This window comes from Phalaenopsis equestris, unplaced genomic scaffold (genome assembly GCF_001263595.1).
Source record: "Phalaenopsis equestris unplaced genomic scaffold, ASM126359v1 Scaffold000988, whole genome shotgun sequence".
Lineage (NCBI taxonomy): Eukaryota > Viridiplantae > Streptophyta > Magnoliopsida > Asparagales > Orchidaceae > Phalaenopsis > Phalaenopsis equestris.
Genome location: NW_018165427.1, coordinates 118,720 through 143,264, shown reverse-complemented (window position 1 = coordinate 143,264; position 24,545 = coordinate 118,720). Strand labels below are relative to the sequence as shown.

Here is a 24,545-nt window from a genome sequence, read left to right as displayed (position 1 = left end):
AAATTATTGTTTCATGTCATGTTGCTTGCAGTGTTGTTCAGCACACGCCTAGAATGTTAGTAATTCTCAGTTTCTCGTGATAGTATCGTGTTAGATAGACATAATATGTGATGTTTTGTCATGTTATTTTAGTCCACTTAAAATAAAAATCTACACATTTTCTTTTCCGTGTGTTGAACATTATTGTGAATTTTGAGCAACCTAGTGAGCTATGATTTTTTTCATTATTTTATTCTCGCGTTGTTCAGAGAAGAGGAATGATGAGGTTGAGTATGGACAATTGGTTACTATTGAGTAATGATTTGAGATATGTTACTGCTTTAGATGTATCTTTTGTTGTAACGGTGAGATACATATTTTGTTAATTAAGAGATGTTTCAATGAATTTTGTGCACTTCCTTCCATTTGTTGTACTTGTTTTATAGTTGTGAAATAATCCGAATAAAATTTGAGTAATTTTTTGTTATGATATTTTGATGATATGAGTGATGTGGCAATGATTTTTTGTGAACAATAATGAATAAATAAATAAATAAATTTCTTTCTAAATAGATATCGGGTAATTATGTACTTGTTGTGACATCAACACGGGATGTTCTGTATTGATATGACAAGATTCATGCCATTATATTTGTTAAATTATATTTTTGTATAATTATTATTGTGTTAAATCTCTTGAATTACATTATGTTCTGTTATGGATATTATGAGATATACTGTGAAATATACTATGTTTTATTTATCTTATGATTTAATATGTTATAATTGTTATGAATATACTCAATATGTTATGACTTTATAATATGTTATATTGAATTTTTTAAAAAACACTTTGGTGTATACATGTGTATATTAGAAATGTGTTAGCATGAATCTTAGGAAAATCCAACGTACTAATAGAAAAAAATGAACCATGGAAAGAAGATCAAGGGTCGCGTCAACGAAAGACCAAAGGACTCGATTGACCAACTTCAGCTCCCTTTGAACAATATTTGGAGTTGATCGAATGATGGCCACACCTATCAAAGATCAAGACCCATCGAATCAAGAGAAAACCCCAACCCTACTCTCATCCCAACATTGTTAGCCGTCTCACAAGAGTATATGAGATTCTTCAAGTGTTAAAAGATGTCATCACTACACACTCCAAGAACACTCCATATGGATCTCCTATCGAGTGGTAGATAACTTGTCGATATATGGTGATTCACCCTCTGCTTTATAGCCTGATATCATCTTAGTGGCACGAGTTTCTCATCTGATGGTCGGTGATCGACAACAAGACCAAAGTAGTCGATCGATTGACTCAAGCCAACTAAGCGGAGTTTAGATGACTGAAAGATAACCAGAGCCGACCGGCTAGCCCAACTTAACAAAATTGGTTGAACAGGCCTTGTTGATCCAAGGATTACCAAACTCGGTAGGACGAGTGATAGGGTAACTGAGCCATAAATCCATTTATTTTTTATACCTAACATATCCTGTAACACCCTCATAAAAATAGAGACAATCATGTAATTGTACATCTTATATCTATCTCATTATTTATAAATAGAGGGGTCATTTCTGCTGTAAGTGTTTAATCAACCATTTATCAAAGAAGTAGTTTTTTATTGTGCACTCCTCTCTTTCTCTCTCTATCTCTTATTCTATGCTATGTTCTTTGGGTGTGATTCACATTATAGATTTGGATTCAACGTCATAAAAGGTGTGGTGAGTGTGGATCATGCCAGCAAAAGAAAAAGACTACAAGGAGGAGAAGAAACCTACCAAAGATACACCATAGACATGGTGTGCACCAATGAGTTTCTACAACAATAGATTTAGGAGTCGAAGGACCAGATTATGGGCCAGATGGTGGAGGCCATCAGAAAAGGGTTCGCAGAGGGAAGGGAGTAGAACCCCCAATAGGAAATGTCGTTGCACAATAACAGAAGGGCAACTCAAGGCCTGGATAGAATAAGAGACTCCCAGCACCATGACATTGTTAGGTCTACATAGATGGACAGACAACAATTCAGGTATATGAGGCCCCTTGCCGGCTAGAGAATGTGTTTACTTAGTAGGATTTAGTTGTCAAACCCCTAGAGAAATTTGAGATAATGCCACTCAACTTCTATAAATTTTGGACCCATTCAATTGATTACATCGCCTTCTTTGAGTTGATTGTTTGCCTGCTGATGATAGTGATGGTTTGAAGCGTCACCTCTTTTTCACCACAATGAGGAAGGTGGCCCTCAGGTGGTTAAATGGACTGTCGACTGGAGTAATAACCTCCTTTGTTGATTTCAAGAGGATGCTCATGGTGCAGTTCACTAGCGCCCAAAAATCGCAGAAGAGTTTGTAGTCTCTGTTACAGATCAGGCATGGGTAAAATAAAATTCTTTCCTTCTTTGTCACGTGATTCCATAAGGAATTGCTAGAGGTGTGGGATCTAGAACCCACCATAGCATACATTGCCTTAGCCCAAGGACTGAAGGAGGGAACATTTTGCTATGCTTTGGGACTTCAGCGACCGAGAACCCTAGCCGAATTGTTGGAGCTGACCAATAATCTCATTTCGACTGAAGAGTGCAGCTCTACCCCCATGTCAACTAGGGCAAAAGCTACCACTAGTCATATGAAGAGGAGGCCCCAAGAGAAGACAAATGGAGGCCAAGGGAAGATTCATTTCCTTCTACTCGACCACGATAAAAGACAACCGAGCACTCCAGGGATGTAAGTGGAGTCGACGGGAATAATAACAAAAGAGTTCAAGTGAGGTACACTGACCAGCCATCAACTTATTACCATGAGCGATTGTTGAATGACCACGAAGCACCAAAGGCCACTCTATTAAGAGTCTTGATGACAAAGTTAATAAAGGTCATAGAAAATAAATAATACTTCAAGCATGAGCCTCCAATGAGAGCTGGAGCTTTTCTTTGAGAACACTAAGAAGTATTGTGCTTATCACATAGACAATGATCATGATACAGAGGAGTGTAGACACCTTCGAAGCTTGGTCGATGAGTTAATAAGCATTGTAAGGCTTAAGGAGTCGTGGCGCTAGAATCTATGACCTAGAGGCACCTGTGGAAGTAATCTCAGATGAGCCAATGCGGACTAATGTCATCCTTATCGATGGGATAGTGTGAGCAATTTTTGAAGGAGTTGGAGAATCCTGCTAACGAGTCAATCAGAAGAGGCTTTGATAAGAAGAACTTTTTGCGCAACTCTCGACCAACAATTACATTCACTGATACGGACTTGCTCCCAAGAGAGAACCTATACAATGATTTCATCATAATGATGATGATGATTGTCAATTACCAAATAGGATGCATTCTAACTGACAGTCGCAGCTCTATGAACATATTGTTCAAGTTTGTGTTCGATAAAATGAAACTTCAATCCGACCGGTTGGTGGCACTAACTGGCTTACTTTACGATTTCTATGGTGAGAGAAAGGAGGCCATAGGAGTGATTGCACTACCAGTCGCTTAGGGAAAAAGAAATAAGCCATTCTCCACATTGAAGATTGTTGGTTAGTAGATTTTTCCCCAACTTAAAACGAGATCTTTGATTGTCTTTTGTTGAACGATTACAAAGCTATGATCTCTACGAACCACATTGCAATAAATTTTTTTGACGGTGGAGAATTCATTTCCTTTCAGAAAAAACTTGGAGCAGTCCCATATGATATACCTCAGAGCCTTCAAAAGCATCGAGCAAGAGCCGCTCAAACTCCAAAACAAATATGAAGTGGGTCTCGAGACCTACATGGCCACCCATAAAAGTACCTGCAATCGATGTCGGGGGATGGTAATTTTTTTCTATTAAGTCAAAATTTTGATGCTTGGATGAAAGACATGCCTTGGAGACCATTGAGATGTCTTTGCTTGATCTACATCAAAGATGTTAAGAATTTCACTCGATGTCACCTGCCATCGGTTGAACGTGAATCTAGTGCCCCAGCCAACGAAGCACACATTGCAATAAAATTTTTTGACGGTGGAGAATTCATTTCCTTTCAGAAAAACCACATTGCAATAAATTTTTTTGACGGTGGAGAATTCATTTCCTTTCAGAAAAAACTTGGAGCAGTCCCATATGATATACCTCAGAGCCTTCAAAAGCATCGAGCAAGAGCCGCTCAAACTCCAAAACAAATATGAAGTGGGTCTCGAGACCTACATGGCCACCCATAAAAGTACCTGCAATCGATGTCGGGGGATGGTAATTTTTTTCTATTAAGTCAAAATTTTGATGCTTGGATGAAAGACATGCCTTGGAGACCATTGAGATGTCTTTGCTTGATCTACATCAAAGATGTTAAGAATTTCACTCGATGTCACCTGCCATCGGTTGAACGTGAATCTAGTGCCCCAGCCAACGAAGCAAAATAAGTTCTCAATCATGACTATGACGGGACCAATTCAGTAGAAGGTCCAGAAGCTAAAGGAGGCAGGCTAGATGCTGGAGGTGCAACAACCAATGTGGGTCTCTAATGTGGTCATGGTATAGAAGGCGAATGAAAAGTAGATGATGTGTGTGGACTTCTCCAACTTGAATGTTGCCTGCCCGAAAGACAGTTACCCCCTATCAAGATCGGCACATTTGTGGATTTGGCGGTCAATCATATTGTAATGAGCTTCCTAGATGCTTTTTTCGGTTATCACTACATAAAGAAGCATCAGGTTGATGAAAAAAAATAAAACATTTGTCACTAGTGAGGGTATGTGCTATTATAACCTAGTGCCCATTGAGTTTAAAATTTTTGGGGCTACCTATTAGTGATTTATGTATGTGATTTTCTCCAAGGAGAAATGAAACAAAATATTAAAGTGTGTTTGATTGATGTGTTGATTAAAATCCAGTAGAAAAACAACACATAAGACTTAAAAGGTACCTTTTTAAAACCCTTAAAAAATATGACATGCACGGTTAAGTTTCTCGGCTATCTCTTGACCCGATAGGGAATAAAAGCTAACTTAGAGAAAGCACATGCATTGTTTAACATGTCATCTCCCCGAAACACAAAAGAAGTCCAAGAGTAAACCAGTTAAATAGCGGGCCTAAGCCGGTTGATTTCAATTTTGGATGACAAATGTGCAACATTTATCAAGATGCTTTGGAAGATGAAGAACTTTGAATGTTTGATTTAATGTGAGAATGCATTCATGAAGTTGAGAGTCTTTGATGTTGCCGCCACTACTTCAAAGTTTAAAGCAAAATTAAGAATTCTCTCTATGCTTGGGAGTTGTACCTGAGGCCATTAGCTTGGTAATAGTTTGAAAAGAGTTGGGGAAGCAATTTTTAATCAACTACACTAGTCGGGTTCTCAGGGGAAAAACTAGCATTTACTTGATTGTTTCTGCTCGCATACTTCGACAACACATCTAAACTCATCCTATTTAGGTCATCATTGGCCATCAACTAAATTTCATCCTCAATTACAAGGAGCATTCCATTCGGCTCATTGAATGGTAGGTCGAGTTAAGTGAGATTGACATCTCTTGTATCCCTCAAACGATAATTGGAGCATAAGTAGTAACAACTTTTTAGTGGATTTCTTTGAGTCATGTGAGCTGAGCAAAGGACCCATGGCTGACTATTAGAACTCGGTCTTATACATTATTGGAGCCTCCAACCATAAGGGGGGCAGGAATCAGACTTGCTATGAGCAATCCGACCAATGAACATCTTTACCATTTAGTCGACATTGAATTTGTTGTTACCAACAATCAGGCAAAATAAAAAGCCTCATCTGTCGGTCTGTGTCTAACATATTAGATGGGTGACTGACATCTTCTTATGAAGACATACTTCCAATTAGTAGTTAATTAGGTGAACATTGCATTAGAAGCCAGAGATGAGATGATGACCAAGTATTTCAACAAAGCCAAAACAGAGATCTAGAAGTTTGTCAACTTCAAAATTGAACACATCACTAAGAAAGACAACCAAGTGGTCGATCTTCTATTTAAGTACATCTGCATGGGAGAGGGAATTAAAGAACCTGAAGCAATGAAGGTGAAGACTAAAGAGATGAGAAACTAAATGGATCCTTACATCCACTTCTTAAAAGTATGATAAGTTCATTGAGGAAATCAACGACCACAGAAGATTCAATTGGAATGAAGCTCAATATCTTTTGATCAAATGGAAACTCTACAGAAACCCGACCAGTTTGCTCTATTAGAGTTGTATTAGAGAAAGTGAAATAGAAGACATTCTCCTCATCCCAACATTGTTAGCCGTCTCACAAGAGTATATGAGATTCTTCAAGTGTTAAAAGATGTCATCACTACACACTCCAAGAACACTCCATATGGATCTCCTATCGAGTGGTAGATAACTTGTCGATATATGGTGATTCACCCTCTGCTTTATAGCCTGATATCATCTTAGTGGCACGAGTTTCTCATCTGATGGTCGGTGATCGACAACAAGACCAAAGTAGTCGATCGATTGACTCAAGCCAACTAAGCGGAGTTTAGATGACCGAAAGATAACCAGAGCCAACCGGCTACCCCAACTTAACAAAATTGGTTGAACAGGCCTTGTTGATCCAAGGATTACCAAACTCGGTAGGACGAGTGATAGGGTAACTGAGCCATAAATCCATTTATTTTTTATACCTAACATATCCTGTAACACCCTCATAAAAATAGAGACAATCATGTAATTGTACATCTTATATCTGTCTCATTGTTTATAAATAGAGGGGTCATTTATGCTGTAAGTGTTTAATCAACCATTTATCAAAGAAGTAGTTTTTTATTGTGCACTCCTCTCTTTCTCTCTCTATCTCTTATTCTATGCTATGTTCTTTGGGTGTGATTCACATTATAGATTTGGATTCAACGTCATAAAAGGTGTGGTGAGTGTGGATCATGCCAGCAAAAGAAAAAGAGTAAAAGGAGGAGAAGAAACCTACCAAAGATACACCATAGACATGGTGTGCACCAATGAGTTTCTACAACAATAGATTTAGGAGTCGAAGGACCAGATTATGAGCCAGATGGTGGAGGCCATCAGAAAAGGGTTCACAGAGGGAAGGGAGTAGAACCCCCAATAGGAAATGTCATTGCACAATAACAGAAGGGCAACTCAAGGCCTGGATAGAATAAGAGACTCCCAGCACCATGACATTGTTAGGTCTACATAGATGGACAGACAACAATTCAGGTATATGAGGCCCCTTGCCGGCTAGAGAATGTGTTTACTTAGTAGGATTTAGTTGTCAAACCCCTAGAGAAATTTGAGATAATGCCACTCAAATTCTATAAAATTTGGACCCATTCAATTGATTACATCGCCTTCTTTGAGTTGATTGTTTGCCTGCTGATGATAGCGATGGTTTGAAGCGTCACCTCTTTTACACCACACTGAGGAAGGTGGCCCTCGGGTGGTTAAATGGACTGTCGACTGGAGTAATAACCTCCTTTGTTGATTTCAAGAGGATGCTCATGGTGCAGTTCACTAGCGACCAAAAATCGCAGAAGAGTTTGTAGTCTCTGTTACAGATCAGGCATGGGTAAAATAAAATTCTTTCCTTCTTGGTCACGTGATTCCATAAGGAATTGCTAGAGGTGTGGGATCTAGAACCCACCATAGCATACATTGCCTTAGCCCAAGGACTGAAGGAGGGAACATTTTGCTATGCTTTGGGACTTCAGCGACCGAGAACCCTAGCCGAATTGTTGGAGCTGACCAATAATCTCATTTCGACTGAAGAGTGCAGCTCTACCCCCATGTCAACTAGGGCAAAAGCTACCACTAGTCATATGAAGAGGAGGCCCCAAGAGAAGACAAATGGAGGCCAAGGGAAGATTCATTTCCTTCTACTCGACCACGATAAAAGACAACCGAGCACTCCAGGGATGTAAGTGCAGTCGACGGGAATAATAACAAAAGAGTTCAAGTGAGGTACACTGACCAGCCATCAACTTATTACCATGAGCGATTGTTGAATGACCACGAAGCACCAAAGGCCACTCTATTAAGAGTCTTGATGACAAAGTTAATAAAGGTCATAGAAAATAAATAATACTTCAAGCATGAGCCTCCAATGAGAGCTGGAGCTTTTCTTTGAGAACACTAAGAAGTATTGTGCTTATCACATAGACAATGATCATGATACAGAGGAGTGTAGACACCTTCGAAGCTTGGTCGATGAGTTAATAAGCATTGTAAGGCTTAAGGAGTCGTGGCGCTAGAATCTATGACCTAGAGGCACCTGTGGAAGTAATCTCAGATGAGCCAATGCGGACTAATGTCATCCTTATCGATGGGATAGTGTGAGCAATTTTTGAAGGAGTTGGAGAATCCTGCTAACGAGTCAATCAGAAGAGGCTTTGATAAGAAGAACTTTTTGCGCAACTCTCGACCAACAATTACATTCACTGATACGGACTTGCTCCCAAGAGAGAACCTATACAATGATTTCATCATAATGATGATGATGATTGTCAATTACCAAATAGGATGCATTCTAACTGACAGTCGCAGCTCTATGAACATATTGTTCAAGTTTGTGTTCGATAAAATGAAACTTCAATCCGACCGGTTGGTGGCACTAACTGGCTTACTTTACGATTTCTATGGTGAGAGAAAGGAGGCCATAGGAGTGATTGCACTACCAGTCGCTTAGGGAAAAAGAAATAAGCCATTCTCCACATTGAAGATTGTTGGTTAGTAGATTTTTCCCCAACTTAAAACGAGATCTTTGATTGTCTTTTGTTGAACGATTACAAAGCTATGATCTCTACGGACCACAACAACAACAACAACAACAACAAAGCCTTAATCCCACTACGTGGGGTCGGCTACATGAATCCTTTTTCTCCATTGCGTCCTATTTAGTGTCATATTTTCATTTAGTTCTAGTAAATTAAGATCATTTTTAATACAATAAGCCCAAGTCTTCCTAGGTCTACCTCTGCCTTTCTTAACACAAGTCGAATTTAAAATTTCCTTTCAGAAAAAACTTGGAGCAGTCCCATATGATATACCTCAGAGCCTTCAAAAGCATCGAGCAAGAGCCGCTCAAACTCCAAAACAAATATGAAGTGGGTCTCGAGACCTACATGGCCACCCATAAAAGTACCTGCAATCGATGTCGGGGGATGGTAATTTTTTTCTATTAAGTCAAAATTTTGATGCTTGGATGAAAGACATGCCTTGGAGACCATTGAGATGTCTTTGCTTGATCTACATCAAAGATGTTAAGAATTTCACTCGATGTCACCTGCCATCGGTTGAACGTGAATCTAGTGCCCCAGCCAACGAAGCAAAATAAGTTCTCAATCATGACTATGACGGGACCAATTCAGTAGAAGGTCCAGAAGCTAAAGGAGGCAGGCTAGATGCTGGAGGTGCAACAACCAATGTGGGTCTCTAATGTGGTCATGGTATAGAAGGCGAATGAAAAGTAGATGATGTGTGTGGACTTCTCCAACTTGAATGTTGCCTGCCCGAAAGACAGTTACCCCCTATCAAGATCGGCACATTTGTGGATTTGGCGGTCAATCATATTGTAATGAGCTTCCTAGATGCTTTTTCCGGTTATCACTACATAAAGAAGCATCAGGTTGATGAAAAAAATAAAACATTTGTCACTAGTGAGGGTATGTGCTATTATAACCTAGTGCCCATTGAGTTTAAAATTTTTGGGGCTACTTATTAGTGATTTATGTATGTGATTTTCTCCAAGGAGAAATGAAACAAAATATTAAAGTGTGTTTGATTGATATGTTGATTAAAATCCAGTAGAAAAACAACACATAAGACTTAAAAGGTACCTTTTAAAACCCTTCAAAAATATAACATGCACAGTTAAGTTTCTCGGCTATCTCTTGACCCGATAGGGAATAAAAGCTAACTTAGAGAAAGCACATGCATTGTTTAACATGTCATCTCCCCGAAACACAAAAGAAGTCCAAGAGTAAACCAGTTAAATAGCGGGCCTAAGCCGGTTGATTTCAATTTTGGATGACAAATGTGCAACATTTATCAAGATGCTTTGGAAGATGAAGAACTTTGAATGTTTGATTGAATGTGAGAATGCATTCATGAAGTTGAGAGTCTTTGATGTTGCCGCCACTACTTCAAAGTTTAAAGCAAAATTAAGAATTCTCTCTATGCTTGGGAGTTGTACCTGAGGCCATTAGCTTGGTAATAGTTTGAAAAGAGTTGGGGAAGCAATTTTTAATCAACTACACTAGTCGGGTTCTCAGGAAAAAAACTAGCATTCACTCGATTGTTTCTGCTCGCATACTTTGACAACACATCTAAACTCATCCTATTTAGGTCATCATTGGCCATCAACTAAATTTCATCCTCAATTACAAGGAGCATTCCATTCGGCTCATTGAATGGTAGGTCGAGTTAAGTGAGATTGACATCTCTTGTATCCCTCAAACGATAATTGGAGCATAAGTAGTAACAACTTTTTAGTGGATTTCTTTGAGTCATGTGAGCTGAGCAAAGGACCCATGGCTGACTATTAGAACTCGGTCTTATACATTATTGGAGCCTCCAACCATAAGGGGGGCAGGAATCAGACTTGCTATGAGCAATCCGACCAATGAACATCTTTACCATTTAGTCGACATTGAATTTGTTGTTACCAACAATCAGGCAGAATAAAAAGCCTCATCTATCGGTCTGTATCTAACATATTAGATGGGTGACCGACATCTTCTTATGAAGACATACTTCCAATTAGTAGTTAATTAGGTGAACATTGAATTATAAGCCAGAGATGAGATGATGACCAAGTATTTCAACAAAGCCAAAACAGAGATCTAGAAGTTTGTCAACTTCAAAATTGAACACATCACTAAGAAAGACAACCAAGTGGTCGATCTTCTATTTAAGTACATCTGCATGGGAGAGGGAATTAAAGAACCTGAAGAAATGAAGGTGAAGACTAAAGAGATGAGAAACTAAATGGATCCTTACATCCACTTCTTAAAAGTATGATAAGTTCATTGAGGAAATCACCGACCACAAAAGATTCAATTGGAATGAAGCTCAATATCTTTTGATCAAATGGAAACTCTACAGAAACCCGACCAGTTTGCTCTATTAGAGTTGTATTAGAGAAAGTGAAATAGAAGACATTCTCGGGGGGGGTACACTTTGGGGAGCGTGAGAGTCACTCTTGAGGAAGATCCTGACGCATAAGATTCAACGACAAGGTTACTTATGGTCGATGCCCCTGAAAGGTGTGAAAGAATTTTAAAGGAGGTACGAGCAATGCCAGATGTACACACCACTAAAACACTAGTCGGCTCAAACTACAATCGATCGTTAGCCCTTGGCTTTCTGCCGTCTTGAAGCTCAACATCCTTGGTTCATTCCCAACATCAAAGGGTCAACACAAATTCCTTTTGGTCATTGTGGAGTACTTCTCGAAGTGGATCAAAACAAGGTTCTCGCTCGAATAACTACGAAGGTCATCCAAAACTTCATTTGGATGGACCTAATTCGTCGGTATGGGCTGTTGACAACGTGACATAGTTCACATACCAAGGAGTAAAAAACTTCTGCCATAATCAGGGGTATCTTATGTTGTCTCTGTGCCCCGATCAGGCACAATACCTCTTGCAACTACTTTCTTTACATTCTAATATGTCGCTGTGCACCACACTATATGTATTTGTACTTGAACCTTTCACTCTTACACGCTTGTCTGCATGACATTTTGTATGTGCATGTTGTTTTGCACATGAGATTGTGTTCTTACACATTCATTTCAGTACTCTTATGTCTTCTTTGGGGACGTCTTGCATATCAAGCCTACACGGTGTGTAATTCTCTCTGACGAGGACTACACTACCTCCTCTGCGACAACACTTTAGAATGTTGTAGGTAATTCTCATTGTCACTAGGCACAAGTAATGCTTCCTAGCCCTTGAACCTGCCAAATGCACGATTTGACTTCACTAAGGTATATGACCCACCCTCACTTAGCTCGGGTCATGCTTCTTAGCCTCTGAACCCGCTTGGCACATCCCTCACTTAGCTCGAGTCATGCTTCTTAGCCTCTGAACCCGCTTGGCACATGAGTCATATCAAGTCATATTTCTCATCCCTTGTGACATCACCCCACACTATCATGAGCACATCTTTACATGGAGGGCGTGTTTGTTTATTTTTATGATGTGCTACACTTTGTATGTGACTGTCATTTGCCTGCATGCTTGGTCATTATTGGAGCAATGTGTAATTCTCTCCTGCGGCATCCTATACCCTATGTGGCCAAACACATCACCTGTGTGGTGTCTTGCACACACATCTTCATATTATTGGCATATTCGTCACTAGTATATGCCACCGTATGTTTGTGCCTAGTATTCACTATCTCGCGATCACTCTTACTCTGACGGAGCGATCACAATGCACTGGATCACTTTGCATCTGCATGTGCATTCCCAACTGTTTCGACAACAAAGCTGGCTTGTTAGCTGACTAACTCGTTGTTGGACGCGTTGCGTTAGCGAGTATTGCCCACGAGGATGTCTCAACAGGCAATACCAACTATCGCATCATGACTAGCACACATGCTGTGCCAAGGTTTCGAAAGGTCTAATAGGTACCATTTATATTTTTTCCATCTTAGGGCCTACTTTTAAAATATAAAAAAATTAAATATTTTTATTATGTATGCATCATATTTCAAATATTTTTTTTTTTTGAAACTATTTACATCCTTAGTTTAGACCATAAGGTCAACATTTTAAAGCTCAATGTTATACATGTAAAACAATTATAGGGCAAAATTTTTAGGAAGATATGCATCCAAGCCACACAATTCCTATGTATTTAGACTATATGCCCCACAATTATGAGGGCTAATTTTTATAGTAAAAGTTTCCCATAATTTTGGTAGCGCTTATGAAGACTGGCGCGCCGTGGAAATTTTCGTTCCCTGCTGCACAATTTCGGGTTCTTTTCGCATCTCTTTCTTTTCTCTTCAGAACGAACCTCCGGCTACACTCCTTTTCTCCCGGCGGCGAACCCCGACTACATTCCGTGGAAACGGAGAGGAAAAGGAGAGTAACAGGGTTTCCGTGCGGTTGTTTTACGTCGGGAGTGGAGAGGTACGAAGAGAGCGTTCTATTCAGTCAAACTAGGGTTTTACGTTGGAGTGCTTCTGGGTCTACGACGGGTGTTGGGGAAGTTTGGGTGCTTGGTTGAAGTTTCCGCTCATTCAGTGATTTGGTCCGCCGCAGGTGCACGTATGTTGTTTTCTTTTGTATTGCATGGGATTGTTGATTTTGTGGATTTGGAGGGTAATGGGAGTAGGGTTTCGGTTGTTACTTTCGATAGATTTGGTTTCTTTATGCGTTTGATGGGGATTTGGGAGTCCGATTGTTTTTGCCGGATTCGGTAGTTTTTATCGTTTTTGAAGTTTTCTGCTGTTTTATTGCTTTTCGTCAGGGTTGGGTCTTTGTGGACTGAAATTTCCTGCCATGGGGTTTTGGATCTCTCAGCGTTGGTTTGGGTTGCGTTGAAATTTCCTGATTGTATTGTTTTTATGACATTTCTCATTTTGTTTTTCAACTTGCTTACTGTTGTCTCTTCAAGCATTTGATGAGTATACCAATGGAAAGACGTCTCATCGTTTGGAGTCATTTTTAGTCTTCTTTACTGGAAAAGTCTCATTTCATCAAGGAAAGAATGAGGTGCTAAGAAGATCGTTTTGTTTTCTTCTATTTCTGCAGTTCAAAGATAGCACTGCTCACTTTTTGGAGGTTCTGTCTCACTGGGCAAGCATCTTCAGCACATTTGTACCCTGGTTTTGACATCGTTTTCTGAAGTGTGAAGAAATTGCTCAGGTAATGTGAGCTTTACTAATTTGTGATGCCTTCATCTACTTGGCCTCGTGCCTTATGCTTCTGTTTTTCTGTTGTTTTGTTTTTTCCATCTAACTGAGAGGGAGAGCCTTGTGTCCGATGCATGTTGGGTTTTCTCTGGCAAAATATATAATTCTGGAGAAGTAAGTTTTTTGTTACTTGCCTTCTGCATTTGCATGTCACTAGAGGTAGTACTTCTTGTGATGTCTATTGATTTGTATTGTGCATCATTATAATGGATTTCCCTAAAAAAATTATAAACTGTTGTTTTTATTTATGGTGGACTTTGGTTTTATTCCCATCTCTTCTATTTAGGGTGTAGATTCATGTCATGTTTGGAAGCTTTTTTGTTTTGAGATAACACAGAACTTGCAGAGAGAATAAATTTGGATGCATTTGACCGTTTCATATTTGCAAGGACAAATGGGTTTATGAAAGTAGTCAAATACGTATTTTCACTTGATTTATTAAAATACTATTTGTAAAGCAATCTTTTGCTTGTATAGCCAACCAGTACTTATCAATATTAATATTATAATAACTTTTGAAAACTGTTTTGAATAATAACTGTAAATTATAATGACTATCAAATAATTAGTTATGCTTTACAAAAGTTAATGTATTTAAATAGCATGTTTATATATTATTCTATTACTTCACTAAATAGTTAATATAATTGTTTTGTAATTTGCTTAAGTTTTAATGATACTAATGATCAAATATGATATATTATTATTGATATAAAATTTTAAAATTATTACTTTCACAATATAATTCAGTTGTTTAATATTTATATATTTTTAAAATTATATAAAATTTTAATAATAATAGCTTTTGTTAATAGCAATGAAAGAAGATGTTTTATGGTAATAATTTTTTTGTAAATAAACAAAATTATCGTATTAAAGAATTTTTTTATATTTAATTAATATATATCAAATAAAAAGTTTATTATAATTTATTGAACAGAATTTTCAACTATTCAGTTATGGTTGAACATTGCAGTTCTATGATCTAAGCTAGAATAATACGGTTCTGCTATTTAATAGCTAATTATTTTCTTACAGTTAGAATATTTGCTTATATATAATTTTATTTTTATTTTAATTCTAAATGCTTTTGATATGATTTAATTATATTATTAATTCAGCTGAGTTTATGATTAGCTAATACTATTTGAAACATAAATAGCTCGAGTATCGTTTATTCAAAGTGTTTATTATAACACAAGATTTTTATGGTTTGTGAACCCACATTTAATGAATTGTTATGTTCCTTTTTTATAATATTCCAAGATCCTATTTAGCATAGCAAGCATATATATATTTTTTTGAGAATGTAAAAAGATGAATTTGCAAGTGCAATTCTTAAGCATATGCAATCTTACTTTTCCCTTAATTCTTAAACTTTTATGGACATTCAATTCTTACTTAGAACTAATAATTCAATTGTTTGATAAAATAGTAACATGCACATGATGCAATACATGTTCTCAATTGGCTGAGAAAATTGAAATGATTGAATGGATTAAAGATTATTGTGTGCTAGTTAAGATGAATGCATGAATGGCCAACAACTAGTTGATGGAGTTAATGAATTTTAGGATCTTATCATTTGGAAATCATTAAAGGATGAAATGACTAGAAGATTAGAGATATATTAAATTGCAAGCCTGTGCTTTAAACTCTTAGCTTTTTTGGCCTAGCAAGCTTTTTTGTTTGATTTTTTCTTGTCATATTGACTATTTTGCGTTTTTTTATTACCTTTATAAAAAATTATATGATAAAGTTTCTAGTTCTTTATTGATACAATAGAATCAAATGCCTTCTTATGTGGGAAAAAATGATGTGCTATTTTGGTGATTGGTACTAAATAAATTATTGGAGGACCCCTTGAAAGTAAACTTAATTACAGCATATAATCTCTGAAAGCCAACAAAGAGAAGCAGTAGAGTCTACAAGAGGTAGTTGAAAGGTGCCCTGAAAGTCTCAAGAGGGAGAGGAAAATTGGCGCACAATTTAAAGAAGTAATCATGTGCTAGGTGTGAAAATTATTCGAGACTAGTTTCTTGGCTTGCTCTATGAGGCTAAATCAAAAGGCTTTTGCATGATTTAGAATGATTACTTTTTGAATGATTAATTCACATTTGTTATTAGTTCGTGGAAACAGGGTGCATTTTAAGCCGTGTAGAATGCCTTAAATAAGTGGAAAAGAAAAATGAATTGTCTAGCATTTCTTACTGAAATGCAAATCATTTGTTTAAGTATATTGTGATGTGCTTTGCCCAATCCTATAGTAACATGTGTCTTATTAACTGGCAAGGTATTTTAGATATATTATTGCATGTTACCGATTTAGCTTTATGCTATATTCTGAAGATCTGAGTTTGGCTATTTGTTTATACTAATTGAACTAATGGTGGTGATCAGCTCTAATCCACTTTTGGATATACATTTTAGATAGATTGAGGAGCTATCTCTTGGAGTAAGAAGAGAATATCACATGTTTCCAAAGTTACTTTGGATAAGCATGTTGGCTTTGCTGCAATAGGAGGCTAGTTGGCTTTTAAAATTACATAGGGGCCATTTGATCTGTTAAAAGAAGGAATGTAGAGTAAAATAAATGCCGTGTTATTGAAATATTTTATATTTCAAATATTTTAGAGTTTTTTTTTTTTAGTGTAATATAAACACGTGTGATATTTTTCTGGTGTTTGGTTTGAAGTAAAGATAAATTCAATGTAATGCTCGATGATAAAAGTAGTGGATACCAGCCGACAGCCTACGGTCGAGGCTAAGGTAGGAAGTTGGAGGCTGTGGCCAGCTGTTGGTGGCTATGATGGGTGACAATGGTGGTAGATTGTGCAGTGTATTTGAAAATTGATGGAATCTGTTGAGTTTTGGAGTCACTGATTGAATAAAAGGATAATTTTTAGATACATTAAATTTTACACAACAATTCTTTTTCGTCAACCAGGCACTAAACTTTTGAAAATCAATGCATTTTTTTAACATTACCTTGGTAATACAAAAAACCAAATGGCCCCTTAGTCTTAGCATATTTTTCCATAACGGGCTCCATGCTTGATTTTGGGGCTCAAGCATTTGATATATAGCGTGTTACCTATGCTATCACTTATTGATTCTTTGTTGTAATATTGGGCATGACACTAGATTCACTAACCATGTTTTGAAAAAAGTGTCTGTACAACTTTAAGAACTTTTTACACGATGCTTAGCATTGATGCATTATTCTGGTTTTAGTATGGCTAAGTGTTATAGCTCTTATTTTTTTTACTAAGTATAAAGTCAAAATATTGATACCAATGTACGTTTGGGAGATTTAAATTTTGAGGTTGTCTAAATGCAATTTTATAATAAGGAGCTAGCATGTGTTATGTCCACATAGTTTATGTTTAGTACTACATTTTGTGGTTGTGAAATTTTTATTTGATTCAGTTTACATGAATAAATATAGTTGCTTAACCCCACGTAATCAGAAAATGCTTTGAAGTTCAAACTTTGCTTTGTAAATTGAGGTAAAATTTATTGTAGATGAATTCTGCAGGATGAACATTTTGATTCGTCTTTTTTGGGCTGCATAGCGAGTGACAAAGGTTTTCATAATTAGCTCGAACGAAGAAGCCCCCAGTTGTTATGATTTTTGGAAGTGATCTGGGGTTCGTTATCACCTAAAATTTTCTTCTTCGGCGTAGAACGAGTGCATGAAGCTAGTTTTTGTGATTACCAAGCTCTATTTTTGTGAAAAATGAGGTGCAGTCTTTTTTTATTTTTTTTTATTTTTTTCAGAATCAGGCCATTGATGAGTAGATTTTTGTTGGTAAACCTTTACTTTATAGATATCCAATTCATTTTTAAATTTCAGTTAAATTATTTAGAATAATACTTTACTCATATACTTTCTAAGGCATCCACGCTTAAAATCTCATATATTTTTTCTTTTGCCATAAGCTTTTGTGGTTATGCAGTCCACTTTTGATAGCGCGGCATAAGCTTACGGTACAGAAAAAAGGAGGTTTTATTTTGTGGATTTTTTGGGGGACTGAAGCCTCACTCAATAAATTGTTCCTATCATTTGTCTCTTGGGATGTACAAAGAAATTTTTTATTCTACCATCTCTCTAAAATTTGATGTCCTTGGCTGGAGTTTAGCCACCTATTTTAAGCCTATCCCAAGATCTGACATTTGTCAAGACACATTTCTCAGGTCTAATTATGGATGTATCAATGCATATCTTCGGACGTATAGACATTTGGTGTTTGTATGCCTGCATATGTTTTTATGGGTGAATTCATGCATATATGAAAGTTATTTCATATAGCATTTATCATTTTAGAACATTGATAGCATAATATACATTTTCTATTGATAGTGTTGTTTACATTGTAATATGTATTGCTTCTTTTATATATATTGATATACATATACATATGTGTGTGTGTGTGTGTGTGATTGTGTTGATGATATATATTCTATGATGAAGGTGTGCATAGCTCTCTTGTCCACTTCTGAGTAGCTTATACAAACAAGTAATTCTGTAAAAATGTGGACACAAATTACTGCATGCTTCTTACCTTGCCTTCGTTTTCCTTTCTTGTTTCGATCCAATAGCACATTTCTCGGTTTCCATTTCCATCTATATTAACCAAATCGGCCTTTTAAGGCGTTCATGTTCTCACTTTACTTGCTTATTAGCTGTTTTTATATATCTTCTTAGAGTATTCTAGCAAAAACAAATGCCGGTTTTCTGTAGAAATTCTGGGTAGATTTTCAGCCCTCTGTTGTTCTCTCATGTTTTTGGTATGCCAAGTGACAAAAAAATATATTTACTGTGCTTTGACGGTTGCCTTTTTTCTCGTTATCTACTAAATTCCATTGGGGAGAAAATGTAATGCTGTAGTTTTTCCATTATTATGGTATATAATAATTGGATGTCTAAATTTTTGTTTATTATTATTATATTTAATTAAGTCAATATGATGGTTTTAGCTTGCCCTAAAAGGTTCACCTGAAACCTAGGATGAAAAGCTTATGTTCTTTTAACGGGCAACGGGTTCTAAGCAACTCCGGCACCCTTTTTATGCACATTTTAACCGCATTATCACCAAGAAGAAGAAAACTTGATTCTTCCTTGAAATTCTGAATTCATCTGGCTAAACTCTCTGCTGATGTGCATTGACAAAATTTGACAGAACCTATGTCAGAACACTGTCACCAAGTTCGTGGCTGTATCCCAAATTTTGAATGCTCTTATTTATTGTACTCTTGTGCCCGCTTTCCTAACGCATCTTTTGTTTACTGCTTCTGCAACTTAATAGTTGTGTATTATATAGAATTATTAGATGAAATCTCAATCTCATAAGCAAAAATCTGTCTTTGCTTTTTGACGTGCTGGTGAAGTTTTATCTATTTTTGACTTTTTCCATGCCCAAATTCTATTCATCATTATGATGCATTGTGAGACGTCTACTTCAGTCCATAATTATGAGTTGTTTTGTTTATCAATCTAGTTTTGTTTAGCTTCCCGTTTGTTTCTTTTATTATAGTTAGTCTTTAGTGTAACATGATTATGTCATTATTATTACAATTGTCATTCCTGTGTTTTGATTTAATTTTTCACATTGGAACAAGCTTCTCTTTATGTCAATATAGTGATGTTTAGAATATATATGAAATTGTGGCTACTATTATGAATATTTAACCTTGTGTAAATTGGAGATGATTGATGGAATCCTCAGTGGAGATGATTTCCTTCTTTTTCCTAACTGTTAAACCATGAGGTTTTCTCTCTATAATTTTTTCTTCTTCCTTTTCTTGTCTTTATCTTCTGGTTCGTCATCGGCATTGCATTCTTCCTTTTTCAACAATCAAAGTATTTTGTTTCACCATTACTTTTATAGTCGCTGCTACATGCTGTCTATTTATGCAGGATTTTGATTGTTACACCTGGAACATAATTTTTTCTTCCACGATCCATCTAATTTTCTATATCTTTCCTTTTACTGCTCCCCGCTTCTGTGCTCATTTTCTGCTTCTTTTTTTTTTGTCACCTTTCTGCTGCCCTCATGCCATTTTTGTTCTTGATTATGTATATAGCATACTAATGTAGCTGCATTTTTTGCCATGTCGCTTTCTATCCGTTTAGCAATTTGGCTAGTGACAGTCACCAGCTTACCAGAAACCACCGGAAGTCTTCCACTCCGGCCCACTCTCCTAAGCTCAACCAAAAAAAAAAAAAAAAAAAAAAAAAAAAATGAAAACTTACACTTTTTCACAACTTCCTTCACAAAATTCTCTACTTCTTCTTTATTTGAATTTGTGGTTTTTACTACACCCCTCCACCACTCAATTAGATTGGTTGCAACAGACCACAAAATAAAAAAGATTTTAATTTTTTTTTTTTTTTGGCGATTAGATTGGTTGCAACAGACCACAAAATAAAAAAAAATTTTAATTTTTTTTTTTTGGCAAATTTAAGTTAGAAAAATTCGAACATTCATATTTTGAATATGAAGTTATGTATATATGAATATGTATTTTCAATTTAAATATGAAGCTAAAATTCAAATTTGAATAAACGGAGAAGTTATTTACACATAACTTTTACCCGCTTTGCCCATCTCTTTTAAATAACCATCATATCATATATGATTTATGCAGCAATCAACTTATCCAATCCTCCCCCTTTCAAGCATGCATTTCCTCTTTTCCTTTTCACTTAAATTCTATCCAATGCAAATTTTTACACTAAATCCTAATTTGACATACTCAAACGCAAGCCCACCCAATTTTGTTTAGCACAACCTGCCCAATTCTTTACCCAAGCTAACCCAACCATAAGCTTAAATGATAAAATATGGGGAAACAATTTACTTTCTTTTCTCAGTAATGCAGAATTAGTGATTATTGACTCTTGCTATGGATGAAGTTCTCTAGGGTTACAAAGATATCATTCTAGTGTTGATGATATTGTTTATGCGGATCAATGATGATGCCCTTTAAGTAATGTTGTTGAATTTATTAATTTTTCTTTATTCTTTCTTTTGATGCATTTCCTATTCTTCATAACATAGGGGATTGATGAAGTGTGAATTTTAATCCTTAGTTTTGAGTCATTGCCTTAATTAATTTTGCCTTGTTCATTTGCCATTTCATGTTGTTTCTCATATCCATACCATAATCTTAAGTTACATATGATTTTTATTGTTATTTACTTTGTCACATGCGATTATTAATGGTGGATTTGTTAAGATTTGTTGAACTAGAAAGAAGAAACCTTACAATTATGAGGATACGTGATGGAGTGAGGTGGTATAAAATCTTCTTATAGAAAAGAAGCGTGTGTTTTAAAAAACTAGGTACTTTGAGGCTTTTGGTGATCATATGAAAACTAGAAAGCTTGTAAAGAGTTTATTTTACAAAGCAAAAAATTATAGCTTTTGATACTTTTATAGAATTTGAGATATGTAGATGATTAAGGCAAGAGATAAAATTTTTATAGATTCTGTTGAAATTCGATACATTAAAAGCAAATTTTGTTGGATCCAATTTATAGATGAAGACATTGTGGAAGGTTGAAGGTGATACTTTTAGAATTTATTTTTGAAGAATATGATGAACAGAATAACGAGGTATTTTATAGATTAATTAAAAAAAATTAAAATCTGAAAACTATGATAAATGCCAAATAATTGTTGATGTATTTTGGGGTTAGTATTTGGGGATAAATAATATGTTCGGGGTTGTATCAATTATAGATGACTTAAATTTATTAGTCGTTTAATGAAGTTATGGATGAGAGTAATTGCTTTAGATAAACCTTTTAAACGGAACTCTGATAACCATGATATTGTAAAATGATTGGAGATGTATTTTGGACTTAATATTTGGGGATAAAGAATAAACTGGAGGTTGTATCAATTATAGATGACTTAAATTTATTATTCATTTAATGAAGTTACGGATGAGAGTAATAAATTATAGAATTGAAAAAGAAAAAAAAAACTGAATTAGTTTTGAAAAAGTAATTTGATCTCATATTAGAGAGAGATGCTATAAAAGAATTGTTTGCTGCTGTAAATAATGAAAAAAAGTAGATAGAGTAGATGAAGAATCTTTATGTGGTTTATTGATCTTAAGCCATAGTTTAAGGCCTTTTAAGAATTGACTTGGTATGACTTTAAGTAGAGTGTGAATAAATGCGTGAAGTTATTGGAGATATGTATGGAGTAGCATTGGTTATTATTAATAGGTGTGCTTTTTTCTTAGTTTTTTTTTTAATTATGGTATTAGTTCATCAAGAATCAACATTGAGCTCATATTTTTTTGTTGGTTATGTAATGCTTATGAAAGATATTTGAAGTGACGTATTTTGGTGTATGCTTTAATTAGTAAGATATTTGCTAAAATAAGTAAGTTTGAACAATAAAGAAAAATACTAATTTGAACTTGCAAAACACAAGATGAAGTACAGTGTGTTTTTTTGCTTGGAAGCGTAAAGGGCATGCTTTTATCAATAGAAGCGCACATTCAACAATTTGTGGATATCTTCAACTTCTGAAGCCGAGGAAATACAAGTTATAAAAAAATTTAACTTATGTAGCACATAATAATATAAAATAATTTACAACATTTCAATCAATGACAAAGCTAGTGCATGATAATGAGCAAGATAAAATTAAACCTGTAAGATGCAAAGGCGAAGGCTTGAAGTTGATGAAAGCTACCAGAGCATTCGAGTAAAAGAAATGTTTGATGGTGCGTAGATGGAGGATGCACGAGCGATGGTGGAGGAAGAAGCACATTTACTTGATTGTTGATGTAAGAAGTAGGGAATACTGGAGAGGCAAATAATCACACAGAGAGATGAAGAACTAAGCCTCAAAGAGAAGTTGATGAAATGAAATAACCATAGGAGCAACAACAGTAGAATATAAAGAAAAAAAATTAGTTTACATGACAAGCATGTGGGAGAATGGGTTTATAAAGGGTGGAGGAAGAAACATATTTATCAATTGGAATAGCAAAGGAGGAATTTATGAAAAGCGGAATGATTTTTTTCTTGTAAAACAAGTCGTTGGTTTAATCAACAAGAATAATATGAGATGGCAAATGCTGTCTGCTAAACTGATGATGAAAGATTTTTAATTTTTTTTAAAATAAATTTAATAACCATCTGTTGTTATTTATTTTATAAAAAGTATTTTTTTAAACAAGTAAATTTAGTAGCTATGTCAGTGCAATGCAGATAATTGAATTCTTTTTTTGGGCCTGATAGCTTGTATACTTTTTCTGCAATGTCACCCACAATGTTCATTGGCGGATCTCTAACTTTGGAGAGCTCTTTGCTCTACCAAGGAAGATGAACAAGATAAATTGTAGCTTCATAAATTTATGGCAATGGTGATCATCGGTTATGCTCTACAAGAGATTGTTTATGTTTTCTCTTTCAAGGAGAATGAAGCTAATTGAAAAATTTACTAGGTAATAGTGGACATTTACGATATTAACAACATACATTTATTAAATTTCTGATTAAAAAGTTAAAATATTTTGTCCCCAGTAGCAAACTGCATTTGTCGAATCAGATTATTGTCGCCAGTTAAACCAGCAATAATGATGTTTTTTAATTTTCTTTTCGGTTCACTTTTCACCAAAAAAAAAAAAACCTGCTTTTTAAATTTTCACTGGAGGGAAGATCTTGCAAGTAAAACTCTACTGCTATAAATGAGGAAAACCAGAGTATACATGTGCTTATGTTATCAACATATATATATATATGTTTTTGAAGCTTTCTTGAAGCCTTGATTTGGCATATATAAAACTTAGTAACCATGAGTTAATAGGTTAAGCATACATACCGCCATTGCTATGCTGGGTATGCATGTGTACTCGTTTTTGTAGCGCTTCAATCCCTTTCTTTGCTTTTACTGCACTTAAGAGCACACAATGATTCTTTTGTTTTACAATGATCTTGTTGCTCATGTGCTGTTTGGCTTTTAACAATGATGGGGGAAAACATTAAGAAGTTATTGGGTGTAGAATTGGTAGAAGGACGAGCTGAGTACATGATATTTAGTTTTAATTGGAGTGATTTTAATAATTATCATCCAATGAAAGTGATACCTAGGTGTGATATGTTATTTGATTTATCTTTTAGAAGAATATGGATATTGATGAGGAAATAATTTTCTAGAGTTAAGATTGGTGTTAGGATGGAGAACAAAATTATATACAAATTTAATTTGGTCAATTATAGACCTATTAGAAATAAAAATTAGAAGTAGAAAGGAGATGAAGCTGACCGAGTGTAGCATGGATAGAATTTGTTTAAAATGGGTTGTGAAGAATATGCTTAGTGCCTCAGAAGATTAGTCGGCAACTAAGTTAGAAATGAGCATTCGTAAACTTTATTTAATTATTTATGTTGATGATAATGATGCCATTGTTTTTATGTTCCATTTACTAATTTTTGGAATAAAATGATCATTTGACATTTGAATATGTTTGTTATTTATCTTAATTTTAGCAGGTTTGTCTATGAAATTTTGGCTGTTTTTATAATTAATGGTGGTAGGGGTGTAAACGAACCGAACACGAACGAACAGTGCTCATGTTCGTGTTCGGTTCGTTTGAATTCCTGTTTGTTTGAAATAGGCTCGTGTTCGAAATTGTT

At 35.7% G+C, this 24,545-nt stretch overlaps 1 protein-coding gene across 3 annotated transcripts in view; it reads left to right on the top strand.

Moving 5' to 3' along the window:
- The first annotated feature begins 12,875 nt into the window (after nt 1–12,875).
- LOC110032625 overlaps nt 12,876–24,545 on the top strand; it is a 35,925-nt gene continuing 24,255 nt past the window's right edge. For 2 of the 3 annotated variants that reach the window (XR_002294866.1, XM_020736301.1), the window contains exons 1-2: nt 12,876–13,232; nt 13,719–13,832. The gene's annotated coding sequence lies outside the window, so the exon portion shown is untranslated. The remainder of the gene's footprint in view (nt 13,233–13,718; nt 13,833–24,545) is intronic. The other variant, XR_002294867.1, reaches the window with a different exon arrangement.